Raw genomic sequence first — 12,285 nt, forward strand, 5'->3', positions numbered from 1 at the left:
CAGAGGTTAATAATCCAGATCTGGAAACTCATCATGCACTAACATCCTCCACAGAAAACTTAATTGACAAAAATAACCATAATAAAAAAAGGAAAGTAATCGACAGAACTCCCCCAAAGGGTAAAAAAAACCTAACATTCCATTCACAGTGATCCAGCAAAACCCCAGTCTCACCCATTAATCAGAAACAGATTACATTAACTGCATCACAAGTGGAAATCCATCAGTTTTTTTGTTCCACAATCCAAGACAAATATAAATTTCTTTCTTCCCCAAAATCAAATCAAAATAAATAGTCACTTTGTCGTAATTTTTTACCGTTTTCATTAGCTGTTCCATAAAGTTTAATATATGAAAATCACAATTTCATGTTCTAACTCATGGTTGTAGCTTTTATCAAATATAAATCAATGCAAAATTTCAACCCGGTCAAACATCCCACTGAAAAAAAGGTAAAACCCATTCTAAAATTAATCAAATTACAACCACATCAAATCAACCCTCAACAAGACCAAAGAATAGTAAAAATAATAAACTATAAAAATTCAAATCAATTTTGACAAAATCAAAATTTCAACCCACATCAACTTTGACTCGACGAAATGGAAGAAAAATGCAATTGTAAGCTAAAACTCTTACATTCTAGTAATATTCAATCATTTACCTTCTAACAAAAATTCTCTAACAAAATTTACAACATCCAGTAATGTTGAGAGCATACACTGTTGTTTTGTTTACAAGTGTGATCCCAGAGATTAGAAACCATTCCTTCAACACTCTGCTGAACATGATTTATCTTGGGATGTCAAGATACAATGTTTTAACTCATGGTTGTAGCTTCAATCAGTTTTGAAATATTTTCATATAAATCACGATAATGCCAAAATTTTCAACTTTAACTTGACGGAAATGTTTCAAAAAAAAATGAGCTAAAAAATAGTAATATTTACCTTCAAATTTCATAAATCTTTAAATAAGTTTACTAACTTCTCGAAAAATGCCCTTTAACATTCCATCAAGATGGCGAACAAATGCTCAGAATCCTTAAAACTAAAATCAAAAACATGATCAAAACTCAAAAACTCTTAATTCTAGTAATATTCAAGATTTTTCATTTTGCAACAAAAGAAGTCTCTAGCACAAATATGAATGGTGAATTTTAAAAAAAAATAATCAATGCAAAAAATCATTCAGCAATCAAACCTAACTACAAAAAAAAAAAATTAAAACCACAGTGCATACAACACAAACTCATAATAAAATTTTTCATAAATCATAAATTAACAATGACAAAATCTAACGCCAAAAATGAACACTTAATCTTAAAAAAACAATGACCAATAAAATAAATTTTTGTAAATTCAGTGTTTAAGGGAACTGCATCATGAATCCACAATCCAAGACAAATATAAATAAAATGATTCAAATATGGATAAATCAACTATTCTGTACTCTCATCACCAAAATCAATGAAGAAATTTTCTGAAGCATCAGAAACCCATAAAATTCATCAAATCACAACCAAAGATGGTGAAATCCAGAGAATACTAAAGGAACATAAACCTGTTTGCATATGTCTACAGCATATTGGTACAACTCCCTAAGGACTTTAGAAACTATAAATTAGCTTGCCACTCACCAATAGTGGATGGCAAGCTAAAGGAACATAAACCTATTTGCATATGTTCATAACAACTCCTAAGAACTTTGAAACTATAAATTGTTCATACTCCATGCCACTCCATAATGATTCAACTTATGAACCCTTAAATATTACATCACTGTCATATCAAATAACTGCAATCAAATTGCATATGCCAGACAATCAAATTATCTCATAATAAATCTATATAATCAGCCAAATTTTAACTCAAACTTTAGTGATTTACCACAAATAGTAAATAATGTAAATGGCCCCTACTAATAGTAGGCGACTTTAATGCCCATAATCCATTGTGGGACAGCACATGCTAGTAACTTGGCTGGCACAAACATTGAGAATTGCATAAATGTTCAGAATTTACATTGCCTGAATGAAAGTGATTCACCAACGTACTTCTCAAAAACTCATTTAACCTTCTCCTCAATAGATATTTCATTATGCTCACTGGAATTAATTGAAAAACTGGAATGGAATGTCCTAGACGACTCATATACTAGTGATCACTTTCCAATTGTTTTGAATTATTTGAACAACAAAAACAATCATTTCCCATAAAATATAACTTACTGAAAGCTGACTGGGATAAATACAATTTACAAACTAGAAATATCCCTCCCTTCCCATTAAATCAAAACAATAATGTCACAAATGATTTCTTTTCCAGTTTTGTAATCAGTGCTGCAGATAAATGCATCCCCAAAACTTCTTCAACCCCTAATATATCCCCCGTTCCATGGTGGTCTAATAATTTATCTCTCTTAAATCAAACCAAACACACACTGGCACGTAATTTGAGTAGACTAAAGTCCAGATTAAACACCCTTAATAAAGGCCCTTGTAATATAAACAAACTAAACAAGATAATAGTTATAAGTATAACTATTGATCACATTAAACCACTTTACAATAAATATAATGCAAAATTTCGAAAAACAATAATATTCGAAAAAGCTCAGTCGTGGAAAAATTATATTTCGGAGTTGTCACCAAATACTTCAATTAAGGAAATATGGCACAAAATTCGTAAAATCAATGGTAAACATATAAGACCACCTAGAAGCCCAATACTATATAATGGCAAACTAAATCATAACCTACAAGATATTTCAAATATATTAGCCAAACATATAGAAGATATTAGTGCTTATTCTAATTTAGATGAACACTTCAAAAGAATTAGAACACAAAAAATGAATCATACACTTAATTTTGAAACTGATGAGGACCTTGATTATAACCAAGAATTCAATATGAATGAACTTAATTTTGCCCTAAAATCATGTCGATCATCAGCTCTGGGTCATGATATGATTTCTTTTGAAATGATCCAGAATTTAGCCACACTAGCTAAAGAATTCTTATTAAAATTATATAATAACATATGGCTAACGCATGTCTTCCCAACTAAATGGAGACATGCAATAATCATACCCATCAGTAAACCAGGAAAAGACCCTAGCAACCCCACTAATTATAGGCCAATATCTCTAACAAGTTGCTTGTGCAAACTGTTGGAGAAAATGGTTAGTTTGAGATTAACAAGTGTCATAACAAAACACTCAATTTTATCACCTACCCAATCGGGATCAATAGCTGGTAGATCTACACTAGACCCATTAACTCAAATAGAAGATCATATTAAAAAAGGATTTGAAAAGAAAAAGCTGACAGTGGCTATTTTCTTTGATATAGAAAAAGCATATGATACCACATGGAGATACAATATTATGCACAAACTCCACAGGTCCAATATTCGAGGTCACCTTCCAATATTTATCAATAATTTTTTAACAAATCGTACATTTCAAGTACGCATAGAAAATACATATTCAAATTGCTACATACAAGAGGAGGGTATCCCCCAAGGCAGTGTTTTGAGCTGCATCTTATTTGCCCTGGCAATAGATGACATTACTATGAACCTGCCTGAGGGTGTACAAAATAGTTTGTATGTGGATGATTTTGTAATTTATTATTCAAGTTATTCTTTGAGACATGCTCAAAGAATACTTAATATAGCAACAAATAATATAACCACTTGGACCAATTCAGTAGGCTTCAAGTTGTCGATAAATAAAACAAATGGCATTGTCTTCTACAAAGACAAAAGATGGTTGAAACAACAAACCATTAAGTTATATATCTTTATAATGAAGAGATAAACATGTGCAATAGTGTTAAATATTTGGGTATAATTTTTGACCAACATTTAAATTGAAAGATCATGTCAAATATATCAAAGCCAAAGGATCTAAAGCCCTTACTTTATTAAAGAAAATCTCACACACCAAATGGGGTGCAGGATGAGACACAATGTTAATGTTATACAATGCAACAGTACTATCAATTATAAATTATAGCTGTCCAATTTATTCAACTGCCTCAGAAACAACTTTAAAATCTCTAGATGCTTTACATCACGAGGAGTACGTATATGTACAGGAGCCTTCCGCTCATCTCCAACTGTCTCTATCCTAGCAGAAGCAGGCCAGCTGCCTTTAAAATATTACAGAGATCTAATTACTTTAAGAAGGGGCTTATCCCTTCAAGCAGACACATCTCCTGCATCAAATAAATTTCACAATCAAAAAATAATTATCCAAATCAAAACTCATTTACTAAAAAACTGATCATCTATTGAATTTACATAACATGATACCCAAATTTACCCAAGAAATAAATCAGATCACACCATGGACACTAAAATGGGCAAAAATATGCATATATTTATCATATCTTTCAAAGAAATATATGTCCAACACAGAAATGTACCATCAGCATGCCATGGAACACATAAGACGGAAGGGTAATCCCTTCATAATCTACACAGATGGATCCAAAAATGAAGCTGGAGTGGGCTCATCAGCCTATTCAAGTGATAAAACTATCCAAATGGGCCTTCCTCTAATATCATCAGTATTTACAGCAGAATTAACAGCCATACAATTGGCTCTCAAGATTATAAAAAAAAAAAGGAATTCCTTCAGCACTCATATTGAGCGACTCAAGAAGTGCAATTGAAGCAATAGGATCATTTAAATCAAATAATCACCTTGTCCAAAATATACAACGGGAAATACATCAGTTAATTACAAACGGCCTTCAAATTCAAATTTGTTGGATCCCAGCCCATGTAGGCATTGAGGGTAATGAGAAAGCAGATAAAGCTGCAAAATTGGCTTGTACAATCCCCCAACTACTATGAAAGCACCCATATCAGACTGGCTAGCATCAGTTAAACCTTTAATTTATAGGGATTGGCAAAATGATTGGACAAATATACCCCCTCAAAACAAACTAAAACAAATTAAGAACGAAGGTAAAAAATGGCATTCTTCTACCCAAAAGCAAAGAATTAATGAAGTTATTTTAACAAGACTCAGAATAGGACATTCCAGACTCACACACGGTCATCTGATGTCAACTCCGCACACAAACCCAATAGCTTGTGAAAGATGTAACATCCCAATAACAATCAAACATATCTTGATTGACTGTCCCAGATGGCAATCATGAAAGAAAGACTTATTTACAAAATAAATCAATAAAGGATATTCTAGCTGAAGGTAATAACTTTTCAATTAATATCATTCTCTTCTTAAACAAAATTAAATTAATAAATAAAATATAAAGTAACTTAACCCAGTAATTACTTAGCTGACAATTTCTTGCCTGGGCAGCTTGAAAATTTAAAAAATCATGGGTTAACACTTCACAGATTTAGTGCAGGTGACTGGTCCCGCCCACTAACGAGAATAGCAAGAACCACTAGCAGACAACCTCATTCTATTTCGCTGAGGTCGGGTAACACTGATTTTGATGGCAGCTGTGTTCTTAAATTTGCTGGTTGTTGACCGGATTTAGGTGTAGGATTCTCGCCAATTTTGGGTAGCCTGCAAGCTTTCAGCTTTCAGAACAGTATTTTATTGTTTTGTTATTAATGGGCCCTATTCAAGTTTTTCATATTTCGCTGCAGTAGCAAATTCACAGTCAAATTGTTTAACTGCCAGTAGAGTAGTTTACCGCACTACCACCCTTACAGGTTAACGTTATAATGTAAATATTGCATTCGTTGCCAAACTATTTCTTACGTTTGAGACATGTTACAAGTAAGTAACGTAATAATGGAAATATTGCATTAGTTGCCTTTTCCGAATAGAGTAATAACTTATTTTTATGTTTGCTACAGGGCCGATATGGTTTTTGGTAGTGAACACATATCTGAGAGTCTGAGTTAATCTCTAATAGATTAGAGCGAACTTTATCGGTAAAGGTCAACTTTCCTTTTCCAAGTGGCGTAGAATCTTAAATTTGCGTTCATTACCTTACCTTGTTTACCGATTAGCGTAGCAAATGTAAAATTTGCGTCTCTACTACCGAACCAGTATTTTCGTTGTTGAAATGTATTTCTACAAGTCTTATAATGTTTTGATAGGAATTGGGATATATTTGTATAATGGTACTCTGGGCACTTTAACTAGTGTCGGTAAAGGTTAACGTTCCTCGTCCGAGTAGCGTAATACTGTATATGTAACGTATTTGCTAACGGACCGATTTTTTTTTATAATGAAATGCGTATCTGCAGGTCTCAGTAATGTATAATGATAATTGAGATATGTATGCATGATGGTACTCTTTGTACTTGTATTATGGTCGTTGAAGGTTAATTGCCTTTTCTGAGTTGTGTACTAAATGTTGATATTGTGTTTGCCACCGGACATATATTTTCAGTAATGATATCCATAGTCTATCTGCAATTCTCAATAGCTTTTGATAGGATTTTAGATATGAGTATAATGGTACCCTGTGTACTTCAATTATTGTGGGTAAATGATTAATTGAACATCTGACACTTTCCCTTGCAGAGATCTGGAAGTGGAAGGGTAGTACATAGTGGGGAGAGAATTGTACTTATTCTTACTTGCTTTTTTGAGGAGAATAGCCATTCTCGACACCCGGGAACTGTGCTACGAGCACCCAAACTGTTCACCAACCATGAGCTCGTAGCTTCTCTCCCTGCACCAATTTGCTCTTTTACTGGCCCTCGTGAATTTTCTCTGCTTGCTCCTGCATCTGGCTTCCTTGCTTCCTTCCCGTGCCATTGCCAGTCTTGTGTTTGGGTTAACAGATGTTAACCTTATAATAGTGTAGTGTTGTGCAGTGGAGGAGATGTATACTCGTCCCTTGATTCTCCTAGACAAAGGTCCCTGTCATACTCCCCTAAACCTGGTTAGAGACATACTGGAAGTCCAAGGGAGGTCAGGGAGTTTACACATGGGTAGTCACCCCCTCAGTCGAACCTGTTGCCTGTCCCAGGTATTGACAGACACCCACTGGAAAGGCATCTTACTGGATGTGTAGTGGAGGATGTGGCTCTCTGGCCCTGTGGGCTCTCCTAAACCCAGTCCCTGTCAGACTCCCCTAAACCTGGGAGGAGGCATACTGTCAGTCCATGGGAGTCCGAAGTGGTTTTGCCCCAGGATAGTTGCCCCTCAGTCGAGCCTGCTGTTCGCAGGTGTCGAAAGACAGCCATGGGAAAGGCGTCCATAGAGATGTGCTTCTTTTCTAGTGATACTCCAGTGTAAACAAAATGCCATTAGTGTTTTTTGTAGTGAATCTCAGCCATTGAAGTGGCTTTTTTCGGGTGAGAGTTGCTCTTCTCCACTCTCCTGTAAACGTCTCAGGGAGCTGGAGTATAGTCCACACCTTTTTATATCTTCTGAGACAGTCTTGAACTTTTGTTTCCTGAACTTCTGCTTGTGGAATGCCAGTATTGGCTCTAAGCAGACCATCAGTGTCCGAGCGTTCTTTTTGTCCGATTCCTTAGTGCCTGATACCGCCCGAGCTTCCAGTAACACCTGAGCTTTCAGTAGTGCCCAAGTACCCATTAGTACCCCTAGCTCCATAGCGCCCAAGTGCCCTATTGAGCCAGAACTCATCTTCGTATAGAGCTCCCAACACCATCTCATGCATCTGGCACCAGCCTACTAGTGGCCAACGGCAGTCTCTCTTTAGCTCGGCACCTGTCTATTCTAACAACATACTGTTATTCTTTTTTGAGCGCAGTTTCCAATTGAAAGCCTAGCTCACGTCTTCAAGTGGCTGACACTAGTCTCTGATCATCTTGTGTCTTCTCTACAGTATCGGACTCCCTCCTTTTGGTACCATACAACGCTCTCAGGCGGTTTTGTATCTTTTTAACCTGTTCCTCCTTCACCAGGAGTTCCAGACAACCCAAATTGCTCCCTTTCGTGACATCAAGTAGTGTCTCAAAGCATTGGCCTTTGCAGACAGGGAATTTGGTGGACGAAACTATGAGCTTGTTGGAGAAAGCTGTCACCTCCAGAGGGAGTTGGGAGCCTGACTTTGGTTTTTTAAGGAAGCAAGACAAATGTTATTTGTCCATTACTCCCTCTGATGCTTAGATAGAGTTAGTCTACCTGGTTGAAGTTTTTGTCAAGATTTGGAGTAAGGATCTCTTTTATCTTAACATCTAGAGCAGGGGCTAAGACAGGAGACTTGCAAGTGTTGCCAGCCTCAGCTGTATACCAAAAGAATCACAACTACTTTCAGAAGGCATATATGCTCGGTCCCCCTGTCCTTTGGGGATAGTCTTTCTTGGGCTCCAGGCTGAAAGGAGTGCCATGAACCCTTTCACTAGCGGCGCCTGTTCCCAAGCGCCCTATCATGTTCAGAGCTGCCTGTCCCCGAATCCCGAGTGCCTGACTCCTGCTCCAGCTCGGCTCTTTCTAGGTATACTAGGCTACCACTGCTGAATGCCTAGTTAATTTTTGTAAGATTTTTTAGAGCATTGTGTTTGACTGCAATAGAAGTTGTTACTCTTGGTTGAGTTCAAGACCCTTTTTTATCCTATGGCCAGGCTTTTGTGTGTGTCATGGATTTTCCAAGTTCCTTTAAGCTTGTCAGATATTAGTTTTAACCAAGTACAGTTCCGCATATGTTTTCACTCTGTACGAGGTGTTTTCGAGTCAACGCTGGGCATTATTGCATAGGAAGTCAGACCCGCTCTGGTGGCCATGTGTCTATGGCTGCCAAGTACCAACAGGGTCAGCAACCAGTCCACTTAGTTATCTGCAAGTCTGCATGATGTTCTACAAGTTTGTTTGGTTTTCATAACGAACCATATAGTCCTGTCATCCATTCCTCGGGTCACTTGAATGGAGTTCTGGTTATATAGGATACTTTGTTTTCATGTCCACATATAGTACAGACTCTGGAAGATATCTCAGACTTGTCTCACTAGGCAGAGTGTGCCAGCTTGAGAGTTTTGGCTTCGACAGCTATGGCACAAGCCTTCTCTCGAGTCTGTGCTCTGCTTTCTTCTGTTTTCTTTAATGGCCATGAACTTCAGCAGGGACAGGTTTTCGTAGCCGAGCCCCACTGTCTCTTCCCCAAGACCTGAATTTTCATTTAGACCTACAGTGGTAGTTGTCTGAATTTTAGTCTTTTGGAAGAGGTCGCTCATCATGAGTCTAGTCATAGACTACTTTTCACTCCTCATTCTAGTTTAGGGAGCCTGCTCGGGGAACTGGGAGTTTTTTTGGGATGTATCCCCGGGAGAACGGAACTTTCTCACATATGCAAGGAAGAGCCTAGACTGAGGTATTCCTTTAGACATCACCACAGTTCTTACATTTTTACTCTAACACTCGCCCACAAATGAACAGAATTTTTTATTTTGAACAATTGATCGAGTTTAGTCTAACTGGAATTTTTGGTGAAGAAACTGAACTGTCAGTAGTCTAACTGGAATTTTTGGCGAAGAAACCGAACTGTCAGAAATCCACTCTCACTCCCGAGTGGACCTCGATTCCCCTGATCTGACGAGTTGTGTGCTATCTATGGGGCAGGCCGACCTTGACTGTCTGCCACCTTAAGGGAACCTTCTAACATGGTCAACGGACACCATTTTACAAGATTGTTCCAACTTCTACGCTCTTCCACCGTTCAATATGGTCAAGGAAGGGCTGGATTTTTTCAGACTCGTCAGAACGTTACTATGTCCCTCATTACTATGTTTCTGATTTGCTGCGATGAATTGATGGACTATCCCAGAATCCTTCCACCTTTTGTATCTTCTTGGACAATCTCACTCCAGGAGACACCATCAAGGTTGGTATGCTCTTTCGTGGATAGGTTTTGGGCTCTCCGGCTGCTTGTCAAAAGGGAGGGCTTATGTTTTTTTCAGAGGTGCTACAAAAGACATTCGAGAGATGGGAAAGGGGACTGAGCTAAGTCTGACTCAGTAATCTCTCTCTCTCTCTCTCTCTCTCTCTCTCTCTCTCTCTCTCTCTCTCTCTCTCTCTCTCTCTCTCTCTCTCTCTGTAATACCCAGGAGCACCCATTAGTACGAGTTTTTTTCCTGACCTGTCTTCCTTCTCACTTGGCGCCAGTTATGGCCAGATGCCAGCTCAAACCAGAGCTTCTAGGAACACTGTCCAGCTCCCAAATGTTTAGTAGTTAGATGGCTGCCAGCGCTGCTGACCTTGCTTACAGCCTGGTGCCAGCCATTCTCTGAGCGCCCAGAAGCGCTCACTAACTTTGAGGAAGAATAGAGATGATCTTGTACAGTTGGAACGTTCCAGTACTACCTGGGAGGAAGTGGAAGTTCGAGGCCATACTTTCTATATAGTGTCTTTTGATAGCAAGAGCTCATGTTGTCTCTGACTAAAACTTTTGGTTCCAACCACAGCTTGGCACCAGCTCGTTCTCAAAGGACCCAACAGTGCTCACCAAATCTGAGGATGAATAGAGATCTCGCTGTCCAGCTGAGATGTTCAGGTATTACCTGAAAAGAATCAGTAGTTCAAAGGCCATCCATAACCTAAGATGTTTTGGCTGGATCTCGTCTCGTCCTCTATTTAGAATGGCTGGTTCTTTATACTATGGACTTTATTTTCTGAGATGCTATCAGATTTAGGGGAGCATTTCCCTTCTTTTTAATTGAAAGCTAAAAAAATCATCAGAAAAGTTTTTTCCTCTTTAATTTTCAGGCTCTACTTGTCCCTTACGTCCATTCTACAGTCATCCTACAGGAAACAGTGTTAAATTTTTTACAGTACCTTGCGATTATCAGTAACTGGCATGAGACCAGGGAAGGACGCATAGGATTTTCTCCTGCTATCTCTTCACCTTTTAGTGATGTATAGAGTTTTTAGGAGCCAGGAGGTACAGAGTACCTGGAGCATCCACCACTCTTAGTGGATGGGTTTTGGTATTATTTCAGCGTAGGTGACAGCATTTCTGGTTGTTTTTTTACACTGGTACTGCGCCCAGGGCAAGGGCACCATTTGAAGTTTTACTAGCTATTGGATAACTCCTTAGCTACATAACTTCCACTGATGCTTTTGTAGCCATCAGAATACTCCTTTACTACAAAGCTTCCACTTAAGTAGAGGCAACCCTTGGCTTTACTGCCATGCCACTACAGGTTAAGATGAACAACAGCTAGAGGTAGTTCTCCACTGCAGGCCTCTTAACTAATAAAGAACTACAAGCATTGTACTCAGTGCTAGCGACTTTATATTTCAAATTCATTACATGACTTGATGTTTTGGAGTAGAATATGTCTATGTATCCCACCTCCTGTCAATGTGGAATCAGCTAAGTAATTACTGGGTAAGTTACTTATATAAAAAGACATTTTTGTGATAAAATAAAGCTTTATATATAATTACCCAGTAATTACGGACGGAGCGTTCCCTCCTCCCCACTGATGGACATTCGGCATAAACAGAATGAGGTTGTCTGCTAGTAGTTCTTGGTATTCCCATTAATGGGTGGGACCAGCCACCTGCACTAAATCTGTGAAGAGTTACTTTTTTTTTTTTTTTTTTTTTGGGGGGCTACTGAGGCAAATTGTTAGCTAAGTACTGGTTAAGTATAAATAAAACTATTTTATCACAAAAATGTTTTCATATTGGTCCTTTTGGGTAATTTTTACTTCTGCTCTTTTTTAGGTACTAGCTTGAATTTTCACCTTAATGAGGAAGATATCCTTTGGTTTAGGTCTGAAAAGCTGTTGCATTTTTTACAATCTTTTAATCACCTCATACACTTCTTGTAAGACTGAAAATCCTCTTCTCAGATAAAACTTTGCAGCCTTGATAACTTTTTTGACTGTTACATTCATTACAGTATATGGCATTTGCTTTGATATTTCCTTGGTACAGGCTTTTTTGTTATCTTTCAGTTATCATAACCTTAATTTTGCATAGATTGGTTTTTGATACTTGACCTGTACTTTCCTTTCTTCTATTTTTTAAATATTTCTAAGACCTTTTCTTACGTAGCTCCCAGTAATTGACATATGCATAAATAGCTCCCAGTAACCCCCCTTTCTGCTCTTCTTTGTAGCTTCTTCAATACTTTGATAAAGAATAAAGTTTCTGCATTGATGGTCCTTGCCATTTGTCATTAGAATGTGTGTCACTGTCTTTACTGTAAGTGTAATTAAATGTAAGACTTTAATGTGGGAATAACAGTTTTATACCAGTGTGTCTTTTTGTAGGTTTTACATAACATACAGTAAGATTAGAAATTGTTAATCTCACCAAGCTCTCTGTAGATTAAAAACAAATGTTTAATCTTTTTCCAAACAG

The 12,285-nt window shown here is 37.6% G+C and overlaps 1 protein-coding gene across 5 annotated transcripts in view; it reads left to right on the plus strand.

Moving 5' to 3' along the window:
* Positions 1 to 12,285, plus strand: part of thoc5 (THO complex 5) — a 319,834-nt gene that overhangs the window by 139,800 nt on the left and 167,749 nt on the right. The window lies entirely within an intron of this gene.

The sequence above is a fragment of the Macrobrachium rosenbergii genome, chromosome 4 (genome assembly GCF_040412425.1).
Source record: "Macrobrachium rosenbergii isolate ZJJX-2024 chromosome 4, ASM4041242v1, whole genome shotgun sequence".
NCBI lineage: Eukaryota > Metazoa > Arthropoda > Malacostraca > Decapoda > Palaemonidae > Macrobrachium > Macrobrachium rosenbergii.